The sequence below is a fragment of the Danio rerio genome, chromosome 3, assembly GCF_052040795.2.
Source record: "Danio rerio strain M-AB ecotype USA chromosome 3, GRCz13ab, whole genome shotgun sequence".
NCBI classification, from domain to species: Eukaryota; Metazoa; Chordata; class Actinopteri; order Cypriniformes; family Danionidae; genus Danio; species Danio rerio.
In genome coordinates this window covers 26,763,861-26,777,090 of record NC_141023.1, presented here as the reverse complement: position 1 = coordinate 26,777,090, position 13,230 = coordinate 26,763,861, and the positions used below count along the sequence as shown (strand labels likewise).

The 13,230-nt window shown below is 35.5% G+C and overlaps 1 long non-coding RNA gene across 6 annotated transcripts in view; it reads right to left on the bottom strand.

Annotated features, from left to right (window-relative positions):
• LOC147845638 (uncharacterized) overlaps positions 1 to 13,230 on the bottom strand; it is a 51,819-nt gene that overhangs the window by 18,533 nt on the left and 20,056 nt on the right. Inside the window, exon 3 of one of the 6 annotated variants that reach the window (XR_015480855.1) lies at positions 10,213 to 10,265. The exons of the other annotated variants lie outside the window; for them this stretch is intronic. This is a non-coding gene — a long non-coding RNA (uncharacterized LOC147845638). The remainder of the gene's footprint in view (positions 1 to 10,212; positions 10,266 to 13,230) is intronic. 6 annotated transcript variants of the gene reach the window in all.

Here is a 13,230-nt window from a genome sequence, read left to right as displayed (position 1 = left end):
GGATAAGTATTGAGGTAGAAAAAGGCATAAAAATGCTCCACTATTATAAAGGGCTTTGCAATTAATCGAATATCCGATTTAGATTTCGGTTTCAAACGATTATAAAAAAGCATTAATCGAGATTAATGGTTATTGCATCATATTTTGCCATGTTCCAGTTGTACACGCTCTTAAATGGCTCTTAAAAGCGCGAAAGAGCTTATGTGTGTGTGTGTGCAGCACGATCACGCAGTCAGAAGCACATGCGGCCGGTCAGCATTCACTCTCATTCACACACTGAGACGAGCAGAGGAGCGCAGACATCTAAAATCATCTTAACGTGAGCGCTTTAATGGTCAAATAGGTGTCAAAACGCGGTGTTTAGTGATTATTTACATTAACCCTCATTTGTGTAATAAACAAACGAGTTGAGGATCAAAAGACGTGAAAGAGAAACCATTAAAGAGACAGTGCGCTATAATCCTTCTGCCGCCTGTTTTTATTATTATTAAACAAACATAACGAAAAAACCCTCTCTGCTCTTGACTGAAGGACTGCTGTAGCTAAAGTGTTTTTCTTACAGTGAAGATGCTTAAAACACAGTTTGTTTTATATTTTTATTCTATTGTATTTATTTCTCTTTCCTTTGCAGGGTGGAAAATAACTGTATACAGTTGAAGTCAGAATTATTAGCCCTCTTGAATATTAGCAAAGCTTTTCCTGCCCAATTTCTGTTTCATGGAAAGAATATTTTATTAACTTATTTCTGAACATAAAAGTTTTGATATCTCATTTCTAATTACTGATTTCTTTTTGTCTTTGCTATAATGACAGCACACATAATATTTTACTAGATATTTTTTAAAATACAAGCATTCAGATTAAAGTGCAGTTCAAAGGCTTAATTAGAGTAATAAGGCAAGTCATTATAACGGTAGTTTATTCTGCAGACAATCAAAAATATATATTGCTTAAGGGGGCTAATAATATTGACCTTAAATTGGTTTCAAAATATTTAAACCTTTCTTTATTCTAGCTAAAATAAAACAAATAGAAGAAAAAATATTATAGGAAATACTGTTAAAATTCCTTGCTCTGTTAAACATAATTTGGGAAATATTTATTTAAAAAAAAAATCTCAGGAGCGCTAATAATTTTGACTTTAACTGGCAATGGTTTTGAATAATCGTGATTACAATTATGACCAAAATAATCGTGATTATGATTTTTCCCAAAATCGAGCAGCCCTACTATTATATATGTATTTTTAAGTACCAAAAAAATAAATAAAAATCTAAACGCATGCTTAAAATTCCAACATAATAGTGAAAATAATTAAAATAAATAACTTTAAATAAATATTTAAATTTTGCTCATTCGCGCAATCTGCTTGCCAACGTGTCGTAAAGGCAAAATCAAAACAAAAATGGCAGACAAACGTAAATGCAGTGATTCTTCAGAGGTGAAGAAAAAGATTAGACAGTATGACAAAGCCCACCTAAATTTTGGTTTTATTGAAGGCCAAGACAAGTTAAAACTGATTAATTAATATTTTCTATACATATTACAATATATTAATATTACACAAACACACACATACATATATATATATATATACACACACAGTACATATGTATGTGCGTGCGTGCGTGTGTATTTATATGGTGGGGGGGCTCCAATGTTTGTATATGTTCATGGGGGGGGCTCCGAAGAAAAAGGTTGGGAACCACTGTTCTATACCATTTAGATAATAAAAGGTGGATATTATGCAGGGATATTGATGGTTCATACGAGTCATTCATAGCAGAGATTCATTCGAAAAATGAATTGTTCCCTCCATTAGAATTAACGTTATTAGTGAAAGAGGGGGTGTGTTTCAGGACACGGATTAGATCAAATTAAACAGGGAGGGAGGATAATACTTTTCCATGCACACAGCAATGCCCGTGCAGTCACATATCCATCAATGTAGAAAAAATATGTAATTGTCAATGTATAAAATTATAAATTTCCTAATTAAAAAAATATTTGCATACTGACCACCGAGAAAACTCCAGATCATAGATATATGTATACATGCATACACATGTATGTCTCCGGATAGCCAGTCCTCCACTACACCTCGGTCCCACATTCATTTCAAAGGGGCGCAACCCTGTACTAAAATGGCGGCTCCATTGACGCATTCTTTCCAATAGACAACAACAGCATAGGCAACATCTAATGTAAAAAGCTGTGGAATGGATCCACAAAGGCAAAGGCACAGTTGCTGAGACCCTGCCCATAGCATTTGCATCACTTTGGCTCAGCCAGTGCTCAGGAAGGCAGGAAGTTTAATGTCTCTCACACCTAGGCTGCGAGAGTTTCGAATGAAATTATATAATTAAACACCAAAGATTTGAACTTTTTAGTTATATAAATATATCACTGTTCATTTTAAACTAAATGATATAAAATCATAATTTCACATATATAAAGTTTTTAAACACTATTTCTTAAGATTTTCTATTATTCTATTATTTCTAAAAATTATAATATATACATCGATTATTTCAATCATTCCGCTTTAAATTTGTATATTTAATTGAGTGTGTTGCTGAATCCATTTAATTGTTTGTGAAATTTACTAGAAAACCAAGTTTTTCCACCAATTTCTCCCAGTGTTGGAGTGAAATTAAATATGAAATATCGTCTGTCTCAAGATGACAAAAAAAAAAAAATTAGTATGATCTAATACTTCCCATCACATACAGTCGCATCAACATCAATGTACAACATCACGTCTTTATATAACATCCATTAACACAAATTGTATGTTACAGAGTTATTTTTCTGCATTCATCATGCGTGTGCTAACATGATTAAATGTGCAACATTACAGACTGATTACGTTAACTGTAACTGAACAGCAGAGCGGGAATGCAAATCAGCTCCACAGATACCAGACTAAAGCACAATGATCTATTCCAGCAGTGTTAATGTCTAATTGCTCATTCTTAGCAATTACACATTAAAGTTTATCTACCAGAGGAACATATCTCACCCTACATAGCAGCATGCAACAAAAACCTTTTTAAAACAGAGTTCTGCTATAATTACCTCTTCCAAGCAAGGAAACTAGATTAGAGCGCTCCAAATTCAAGGGGAAGCTAATGAAATGTGGCCTCAGTACTGCAATGATAGCGTGCTGCACATTTTAAGCACTTAAGCAATAAATCATGTAACCAGGTCTATAGGGGAACAAGCAAACGCGGAGCCCAAAGCAGATCCTGAGCCAGAACAACGCCGCAGTCAGAAGCGTTTTATTCAGAGCTCTTTCCAGAACCCATGTGTGTAGTGTTAAGCGGAGGTGGCTCTCTTCTCTTCCTGCAGTAATGAAATGATGGACACACAGAAAATGAGTCATTCAGGGCTGATGGTGCAGATGATTGAAGGTCTCGCAGGGCCAGCGGTTAACACTCCTCACGCCAGCATGCACCACCTGTCCAACTATTTGCACACAATCTCCTGTAGGTCATGCTGAAGAACTGCCCAAGCTGGCTGTTGTGAGTGCTGCGCTGCGAGCTAAATTGTTTTACGGCTCCGGTAACGTGATTTCGAATCAGAAATTGAAGTATTAAGTCGTCCATAGCTGCTCAATTGCCTTTCAGAAACACAGCATTGCATGTAATGCATTCAGGAGAGTGTGGAGTTAGTGCCTAATACAATTCAGAGGTATTTGTATCGACTATGGACACATCTGTGTAATCTAGAAGTGGATAAACTAGATAGTCAAACACAGCGTTGTTTTCATGTGCTGTATGTGTTTGTCGCAGGTTTTGTACAGTGACTTCAGCAGCATTTTCATTATTCTTCAATTTGAGCAAATTGAAAACAGATCTTTACTGGAAAAATGGCATTCTTGTTAAAAAAAAAAAGATATATATATCCCATTAAGTGTTGCATTCTATTGCCTATGTGTGAATTGTAAAAGATTTGCATGTCGATCTTTGAGCCTGTTAGTCTTTCTGATGTTGCGTATGTGAGGGAAAAAGTATGTGTTTATATTTTATTTAAACAGTATTGTATTATTTGACTTGTGAATTTAATGAGTGCACAATGTTTTCATTGGAAACAAATTCCAATTTGATTATACAGTGGCTCCTTGTTATTCGTGAAAGTTATGCTCTAAACATAGCAATACCTGAAATCCACAAAGTAGTTTGCTTCATTTTTTTATTATAACAATAATTTTTTCTTAATTATTTATAATTATTATAGATGTTTTAAGTCTGTAAAACCCCTCACTACACTATTTTCCTCAGTTAAAGAGTTTACACTTAGCTAATGATTGATAATAAAGCTCCCTCTATTTTGAAGTGCAAGAGTGGAGTTTGAGCTCAGATCTTGAGAACTCCCCTGCTTGTGAACGTGCTGAGATACTATACATCTGGCTAAGAGTGGTCTTAAGATGCTATTTTGTAGGGGTCAATTTACTTATGGTCTATGTCTTTGGACGGTGGGAGGAAACCGGGAAACCCAGGGGAAACCCACGCGAGCACGGGGAGAACATGCAAACTCCACACAGAAATGCCAACTGGCCTGGTGAGGGGCCGAACCTGTGCTGTTCTTGCAATGGGGCAACAGTGCTAACCTCTGGGCCGCCGTGACTCCCTATCAAAGAAGGGGAGGAGTAGGGGTGGAAGGGGGATTCTTCAAGACGAAGATGACTGGAGTGGAAAACTTGTTATTTATTAGGTGTCAGTATTCCTCTGATTGATACAATATACAGAGCTGATGTGATGCCAGCCATGTTCAATTATAAGCATGTTATCCTCTTAAATTAACTTATAAATAAACATGGACATTAACATTCACACTTTTCTCTCAATTAAATACAGGCATAACTTTTACCTTCCTTTAGCATGTTCAGAAGTCCAACTTTTTGTGCAATAGTTAGCATCTTCCTCTGCCTTTTGAGTGCTACTGTCAGTGTCTTTGACGGTGCATAATGTTTCATTGACATTGTGTAGTTTGTTGAGGAGAAAACTTGCAAACATACAGTCCAGTACTTCAGAGTCAAACTGCTAGCGATCAAAGATTTGTTAATTTGGCAAGCTGAACGCATTCTGTTCTGTACAGGGGAGACAGCATGGAAGGGAAAGATTGACAATGGTCTACAACCAATAAGAATGCAGACAAAATTAGCTGTAAAAAAAAGCATGTCAAACTGCACAAAAAAAAAAAAAAAAGCTGCGAAACAATGAAGGGTGAACAGTGTTGTGGCGAGGGGCCGCTGTACTACATAATGGCATAGTTCGAAAAAGTGTTCTGTTTGTCAAAAAAGAAATAATAATAAAAAAAGACTTTATAGTTTGATACAGTCAGTTTAAGCTTTGTTACTTTGACATGAAACTTTCTTAAAATCGAAAAATTCTGTCTTTTTGATTTTGAAATTCCAAAATTACCATTAAATTGGTTTGACAAAATGTCTCATTTCAAGTAAGAGCATGACAAATAAGTAAAGCAATCATATTCTCCTGTTTAATTCTCGTCTAATGTGTGTGTACTAACTTAAATGCCTAATAAAAAGACAAATCCAGGTGTGTTACTATACTTGGTTGTCAAAATCACTTCACTTTCAAAATAAATATGAATGAACAAATTGAGAATGAATGCCACGATTCTTCTTCATTTCCAGAATGCAGTGATGGATGAATAATTGTAATGCTTTTCTATCAGGAAAAAAATTCAATCTAATCATTCATTTTCTTTTCAGCTTGGTCCCTTGATCAGGGGTCGCCACAGCGAAATTACCCACCAACTTATCCAGCATATGTTCTATGCAGCGAATTCCCTTCCAGCAGCAAGCCAGTGCTAGGAAACACCCATACACACTTATTCACATATATTTAGCCTACCCAATTCACCTATGGCATTTCTTTGGACTTGTAAGGAAAACCAGAGCACCCGAAGAAAACTGACGCCATAACGGGAAGAAAATGCAAACTCCAAGCAGAAATACCAACTGATTCAGCCAAGGCTCAAACTGCGCCATCGCACCACTTTCATTGAATCAAATAATTGCAATTATAATAATGGGGCTTTCGATTGCTTGATTCTGATCAGCTGATGGACATTTTAAGGTGTACAGTTATTTTTCAGGAAAACACAGGTATGGATCCATACAGCAGAGGTGTCAATATTGCCCAGGGCCATAGTTAAGTCATTTTTGTCATTTCGTCATCCCATCTATGAAGAGAGGAAAATAAATGGCAAGAGGTTGGGGAATGCTTTTGATAGAGATTTTAATTTCAAATTTAAAAGAAAGCTTTTTTTGTTAGTTATTGGTAAGTTACAAAAAAGCTAACTTAAATCAAGCGTTGTCAATGAATCTGATTTTTTTTTAACACTGTCGCTCATTGAATAGAAGACAATGCAGAAGACATCAATGAGCAAATCGATGTAAAGGCAGGTGCAACTTATTGTATTCGGCATTAGTCTCCACTGTGTTATAAATGAAATTGTTTATGTTTTCATTTTAATGATTAAAAACATAATGCTTTATTTATTATGAATAATGTTTTAGGTTTATTTTTAAAAATTTTTAATATAAATTAGGAAATTACCAATGGTAACTTTGTAATGCATTTTGACAAATTTACCCCTGATAAAGTACCTTGATAAAGGTACAGTACCACTGTTTTACAGCCTACATAACATGCTTTACAGTCAAACATCCAATCAAAAACAAAACTGAATACTTTGGTTAAGATGTGCAAGAAACTAGCCCCAAAACCTTGACAAATACCTTGTAATACAACATCTGAGTAAATGTCTTTATGGGTGTTAATATTAGTGGAATAATTGACTTCGGTCCATTGAATTATTACCCCCTCAGGTGTGCAATATTTTTATAGCAATTCAACAGCCAGTCTTCAATCATTCCCTACTTCATTTAGAATTAGCTTTTTTCTACTCCTTTCCTATTTTTACCAATAGTTTTACAAAAACTAAAAAAGAAAGCACATCAACTCTGAAATGTTTACATGAAATTTACAATGTTTAGCTAATTCAATTCACCTATAGCGCATGTCTTTGGACACAGAAAACCCACATGAACATGGGAAGAGTTTATGAACATAATTTTATTAAAAAACAAACAAACAAACAAAAACAAAAAACAAAAACACAGAATTACGTCTGCAGCCTGATAGATAGGTATACAAATCATTTTTCTTTTCTGGAGGTCAAGAGAAAAATCATCATTGAAGTTACCACTAAAATCAACTTACTGACATGGACAGCCAACTATTGAACGGCCTGAGAGTCATTGATTAAAGCAACACAACTTTATAGATTTAAAATCCCTCTCTCTCTTTCTCCCCTTGTCTACCTAGCAAGCTAGATTTAAAAGCGTGATCTATATTTGCTGAAGCAGCATCACTTGTATACCAGGAATTAGCTGTTTGAAACCCCACAAACAAGCATAAAGGGTATTAGTTAGGATAGCTGCTAATGATTTTTCGGTGGGGGTTCAGCAATAGAAGCTAACTTGTATTATTGGGTCAGAAGCACATACTGTAGTCCCCCTTCTAACCCCTCTCTCTGCTAATATCGTCACACAAATGAGTAAAATGGTTGGATTCTTTAGAAAAGCAGCCACAAATGTGGCGTGTAATTAAGGGGTCATGGCATTTGAGTTAAAACACTCACTGTTGCAAACACTCACTGTTTTATTGAGGAGGTTCTGTCGCTTTGAATCTTCCTGTCCTCCAGGGTGGAACACGCAGAAATCGGGTTTTCTGAGCCCGCAGCTGTAAGTGGCTGATAAGGCTGAAGGCAGAAAAGCCAACATTTCGCCCTGGCTGTGCAACTTATCCCCCATCCCTTTTATAGGGTGTGATAGGCTCTGTGTCCTCACATTCTCACTTCTCCATAGAGGAATGTGCAGGAGATAGGAGACTCAAGCATGCTGCTGGATTAGCGCAACCAGCTCTAACCTCCTGCAATATAAGGCGTCTTACAACTGCAGACAGTGTACATCAGTCCCGTAACCAGGGGGTGTTCGGGTGGTTCAAAAGACCCACCGCTATTGATAAAGTCCAGAATTTGGCCCCCTTATGAGCTCATTTATCCCATTTTTTGACATTTTACAATTAGAAATTGTGAAAATAAAGGCCCATTCACACCGGCATGCTTTTTGCTTGCGTTTTTCATTGACGTTTAACGCCTCATGACTAAATAAAGGGCGCCAATGTGATCGTGCACACCAACGAGCAAAACGCAGAGTGTAAAAGCATCATTTTTAAAGAAAAGCCTCTTGCAGATTGGCACTTTTGTTTACGTGCACGTAGCAGCTGAAGTTACAGTAAAAGGCACTTGGAGGCGCTCAAGCACAAAACTGTCAATGCGAGCGCTCATTGAAGAAGATGCCCAGAGGTAATTTGAATGTGGAGCTGATTATTGCATTGGTGAACAATAATCATTTCTTCATCTCTAGAGCTGGAGCTGCTACTTGAACCATTGTGTTTGTTCGAATCGCCAGTAACTTTAACAGCAAGGATGTCAACTTTCTTCTGTTACAAGCGGGTGTCAGAAGCTTAAAGTTGTGTAGCGCCACCCTGTGCACTGGGGTCTTTCACTTTTTCGTCAAGCTTCATCTAACATCAAGGAAGGATTTTGCATACTCTTCTGCTTGATGCCAGTGAAAAAAAATTGCTTGGGTTTGAATATGGAAAAACATCTCAAAAATCTTGTTGATAAACTCAAACGAAAAGCATCCTGATGTGTTCGAGCCTTAACCGATAGAAAAAGACTTCAATACAAATTTAATTAAGAATTTTTTTTTTAAATGGACAACTGAGGCATTAAGCTGGCTAGTTTGTCATTTGCCTATATGCAAATTATCCTAATTTTCTTAAATGATGGATGATAATAAATTGGCATTTAAAAAAATAAGTATTTTTTTCATATTTCTTTGTTCACAATTTGAGTTAAAATTGTATTCTCATTACATTATTTATAAAACTGTAAAACGTAATGCACATTTGTAAATAAACAGTAAGGTAAACCGTAAACAAAATAGGATGGTAAGCATCAAATAGTTTTTGTTGCATCAAAAAGAGTGGCCATGATAACCATCCAACAAGTTAATCCAGAAATTAGTGCTTAAAATGTCACTGAAATGCTGCATTTGAACCTTAGTTTAATAGAAAATTAGATAACTGATGGTCCACTTTTTAAGAAAAACAAACCATCTATTTTAGTAGGCTGGCTATAGGCCTGTACATTCTGCTGTAGTTTTACGTTGCTGAAAGAACTGAAATGTCTGCAAATCAATTAGGGGTAGGGGGCATCAGGAGTAGCTCAAAATATTTTGCACTCAAAATTACATTCAAAATTTGCTGTCAATAGATAGCAGCACTTTAAAAGTTAGAAAATAACAATACCTTTACAGACAAAACATTTTAATACAAATGATAGATCAGCAAAACAGTGAGTGTAAGAAAATTAATAGCAGCACTGAGGATGTTGAAGAGTACAATGTCTGTCACAATCATGTATGTGCAGGCACAAACTCACAGCTGATGTTGTTTGTTTACAACAGAAAGTGCGACAAGTGTGTTATGCTGTTCATCAAAATGCTACTTGTGCATATCTTGGAAGATGCAATCTATATATAAAAAAGGCAATATGTTTGCATGTCCAATGAAAGTGCATTTGGGAATCTGTGAAGCAAGGTTGACTTTACAGATTCCCAATGTTTGATACGTCTCAATAAGCACAATACAAATTACAAGGGGCAGGTTGTTGGTTTCCAATACTTAACATTGATCCCCCCTTAAGAAGGTCAAAACAAGATTTCAGGAAGTCTGTCCTTTAAGTAATAGTAAGAAAATTGTTTGGACAAACCAATTTTAAATAATATTATTATTAATGCAAATAATAGATAACATTCTTAAAACATTTGATATTTAGTCAGCAGTATGAAACCAGCAAATCAAGCCTACAGATGGACGTGTTTCAAAAAACACTTTTGTAAAATAGGTATTTGTTTCTATGTTATTGTATAGCCTAAAAGTAAAGTAAAACTGATAGTATGTACTTAAATAGGTGCCTACGCACGCACATGAAAATTAAACCATAGGCTAAAACAGTAATATTAAATGGGATCTTTCATGATCATCCATTTATCATCCATTAATGAAAATTTACCACTATTTAAAAATAGGTCACCTTTGAGATACTTGCCTGTTGATGTAGCCAATCAGAAGTCACAATCTGCTACTTTCCCCCCTAAAACACTAAAAAAATATGTTTGTTTAATTAATGAGATGTAATGAATTAAACATATGCATTTGGTTCACTGAAGCATGCACAATTTGTGTTTTACACAACTGAAAAGATGACCCACCTTAATAGTCAATGCACAATTAAATAAATTATGATCAGTTTCTTATGTTGACCGATCAGTTCTTTTCACAAGTATCGTTAGGAGAGGACACTGACTTTTTTTTTTCAAATTTGTTTTGCCTGAAATATGCTATTTGCTAGAAGATGTTCACTTGCATTTTATGAATCATAAAGGGCTCTATTTTAACGATATAGGCGCAAAGTCTAAAGCGCATGGCGCAAAAGCATTAAGGACGTGTCTCAATCCACTTTTGCTATTTTAAGGACAGAAAACTATAATTTGCTCTGTAGTACATGGTTACATTTGATATTTACATGGCCGACTTTGTAAGTGGAAAAATTGAAAAAACTTCACTTGCGAGAAAACAGTAAAACAGCATCTGCAGCGAGGACAAAGTATGAGCCTCCTCCAATCAGCCTCTTTACTTCCTTTTTTTCTTTTTTCCTTTACATTCATGTATAAAGAATGTAAGACATCAATCAGCCTACATTTTTTATTTAGTTTGTTAAGCGCAAAGATAGGTTTCAAATTTTTAAATTCAGTTCTAATTTCCAGCAAACTAATAAATGAGCAATAATAATGAAATGTGGACAAAAAGTTTTATCCAAAGACACGTTCTATTCTTATGCCCCACATGGTTCAAAACCTGACAGGTGGACAAATCTAAGCTTGTTTTTTATTAAAACTAATTTAAATATGCATATATTAAATAATACTGATAATATTATATTATTTTCATTAATAAACTGAAAAAAGCCCCCAAGATGAAGGCATGAAGGTAGTGGTTTATATATATATATATATATATATATATATATATATATATATATATATATATATATATATATATATATATAACAATTTTGTAACATTTTAATTCTTTAATTATTTTTCATTTGTAAAGATATTTGTGCATTGCTCTACATCCTGCATGTATTAGGCAATCTTTAAGCGTTTAAAGTGCAACTAAACAAGCTCTGCACTGGACTTTAGATCTGCTTTTATCTGATCAAATTACGCATACATTTTAGTACCTCAAAATAACAACACGCTAACTATGAGCTTTAATAAACCTTCTTTCTAGACCCGCAGACCCATGAGTCCACAAACCGGCGCAAATAGATTTACTATTTAAACAACGTGGTGCAAAATGAGAAGATTAAGGTTGTGTTGGTTTGAAAATATCAACTAAATGTGCCAAACAGATCTTGCGCCTTACTGCGCAAGGTGTAAAATATGGCTCCAAAACTTTCTCTTGCTCTACTGAAAAAAATAATTCACCTCTACTGTATTAAGACAAACTAAGAGCAACTGTCCATGTTTGTGTCTCTTTAAATAGTTACAAGCAGAGGCAAAACAGCTATTTCAATTCAAGTAGGATGAAAATTAAAATAACCTTCCATATTTACATACAGAATTTCATATACTGTACAAGTAACCTGTTATAAAATGCTTCTATGATATGTTTGTAACTCGCTGGGGTCAAGAACTGTTACTGTTTAAAGTTAGGAAGGTGTACAGTAAATCCCCAAAAGTGTGCGCTGGCTAACAGGTTAAAAAACAAATGGGAGATAAAAATCTTCAAGGTTAGATAGACAGTTCATGCATCAAAAAGGATGTCAGTTCTTTAATTCAGAATTTTGCTAAACATTTTATAACACAAATGAGTTTTCTCTTGCAGTGTGTTCCTTTCAAACATTTTCAAGTTCTCTTCAGTTTACTGTGAATTATTTCCTTCAAGCTAAAATAGATCTGTATAGTCTTGACGTCCACTTGTAGGCCAGACTGGAAGGCTAATGAGGAATGAGTTTGTGGACTTTCCTTGGGTTGTTGAGTAAAATCTGTGATAAACATCACTTTCAGAGACCACCTCTCTCTCATTTTCAAGCTGCCTTGATCTTTGAAATAGCTGCACCCCTAATAAGAACTAATAAGTGTTGATTTTAAGCTTGTGTTTGGGTGTATTTTGCATCCTGGAGGTCATCTCTGTAATGTCTGCATAGATCAATAGAGCCTTGTGCTTGAATAATTATCTGTGGCTGAGCTTGCTGAACACAGTCCAGAGTCAGTTTAAGATATTGCACAGCCCTGTGGGTACAATACGCATTAATGACCTTCGCTCATCTGTCATCTGGACATGATCAATCTGTTTGTGTCGAGTGATGGAGGGGAAAAGCATCAGATGAGTGATATGGATCTGAGAAAACTTTCCATTCATCACCCCTGTGCCACATGACATTTGCCCTAAAAATGATATTGATGTCAGCTCTATTTTAGGACGCCAACTGCATTTGAGCATTCAGTGTCTTCTTATTGGTCAATTAATCTGCTCTGAACGGGAAGTAGCACTGAAAGGTCAATTTTCCCGAAAAGCCAATTTTGCAGCTGTTGTCACATAAAAAAAAAAAAAAAAGCTTTCCAACAATGACGTTGGCTCCAAAACAAGCCACGCACAAACACAATAAAAAGCTATTGTCTAACCATACATAAATTCATTAATCTTCCTCGCACTTTTTTCTGAAGTCCATCATCTGCATACATTATTGGATGTGACCTAAAGGATTAATTTGAACAAGTTAGCAGATACATAAGCCAGCCTGCAGTTCTTCCACACATCCCATGCAGCAGCGACATTACATTACGTACATTATTCATTTAACACACGCTTGCTTTTTTATTCGAAGTAATTTACAGTACATACTACAGGGACAACCTTCAGAGCATTCAGAGGTTAAGTGCTTTGCTTAAAGGCAAAATGGTGGTAACTCTGAAGTCACTAGGGGTAGGGATACCACATCTAAACCACTAACATGGTTAAAGCAATGTCCTATAGGATTCCCTCCACTTGCTTCTAC